Source organism: Oryx dammah, unplaced genomic scaffold, assembly GCF_014754425.2.
Source record: "Oryx dammah isolate SB20612 unplaced genomic scaffold, SCBI_Odam_1.1 HiC_scaffold_24, whole genome shotgun sequence".
In the NCBI taxonomy this organism is placed as follows: Eukaryota; Metazoa; Chordata; class Mammalia; order Artiodactyla; family Bovidae; genus Oryx; species Oryx dammah.
In genome coordinates, this window is record NW_024070208.1 from 80662783 (window position 1) to 80664194 (window position 1412).

At 44.9% G+C, this 1412-nt stretch overlaps 1 non-coding gene across 1 annotated transcript; it reads left to right on the top strand.

The window, feature by feature from the left end:
- Positions 1-964: 964 nt before the first annotated feature.
- On the top strand, positions 965-1036 carry TRNAW-CCA. Its single transcript has one exon. It is a non-coding gene; the product is annotated as a tRNA-Trp (tRNA).
- Positions 1037-1412: the final 376 nt, after the last annotated feature.

Genomic DNA, 1412 nt, shown 5'->3' on the forward strand with positions numbered 1-1412 from the left:
AGACTCAGACTGAGCGGTCTTAGGATCTGCTTTTTATTGTATAAATCAACTTTAGCAATATTCATAAACAGTAAAATGCCAAGACATGAACATTAAAGAGCATCACATCTTTTGAAACTATACAGAAGTGTATACAGTATGACATTTCAGATAAACATAAGTAGCCTTCTGCTCTGAAAACAAGAGAAATCTTTATCGATAGAAGAAATATTTCTTAGACATTTTTATAAGTGACCTGATATTAACATGCTGCAGTCCATGGGGTCGCAAAGAGTCGGACATAACTGAGTGACTGAACTGAACTGATTAGCATCATAACCCGATCCTAAGTACTGTTTTGTTTCTTTCTTTTTAAAAAAATTTTTATTTACTTCCGTATTTTTGGTTGCCATGCGTGGGCTTTCTCTAGTTGCGGCGATTGGTGCCTATGCTTTGCTGAGGGGCACTGGCTTACGGTGGTGGCTTCTCTTGTGGAGCACGGACTCTAGGCTCGGGGGCTTCAGTAGTTGTAAGGCACAGAGGCTCAATAGTTGTGCATGGGTTTAGTTGCTCCAAGGGGTGTGGAGTCTTCCCAGACCAGGGACTGGATCCATGTCCCCTGCACTGGTGGGCAGGTTCTTATCCCCTGCACCACCAGGGATGTCCTGCTTTGTATCTTAATATTAGCCAGATAACCAGACCAGGAGAAGACATTTGCAACCTGCATGGCAAAGATCATATCCAGATTATATAGAGGACTCTTACAAGTCAATAAGAAAATGTTTAAACATGAAATAGGAAAATAATGGCGAAGGGTATAAAAGGGATATGAAAGAAGAATCAAGAAACAGAGCAACTAGCTTATAGGAAGATGTAAGAAGAAGCCACAGTTTCCCTTTTATCCTATTGACTGATGAGGATGTGGAAAGATAGGAAAGCTGATACATCCCTGGTGGAATCGTGAGTGTCTCACCTCTTCAAATCTTCCCTGGTGGCTCAGAGGTTAAAGTGTCTGCCTCCAACGCAGGAGGCCTAGGTTCGATCCCTGGGTTGGGAAGATCCCCTGGAGAAGGAAATGGTAACCCACTCCAGTATGGAGAATCCCATGGACGAAGATGCCTGGTAGGGTACAGTCCACTGGGTCGCAAAGAGTCGGATATGACTGAGCGACTTCACTCACTTACTTACTTCAGTTCAGTTCAGTTCAGTTCAGTCGCTCAGTTGTGTCCAACTCTTTGCAACCTCATGAATCGCAGCATGCCAGGCCTCCCTGTCCATCACCAACTCCCGGAGTTCACTCAGACTCACGTCCATCGAGTCCGTGATGCCATCCAGCCATCTCATCCTCGGTCGTCCCCTTCTCCTCCTGCCCCTAATCCCTCCCAGCATCAGAGTCTTTTCCAATGAGTCAACTCTTCGCATGAGGTATCCAA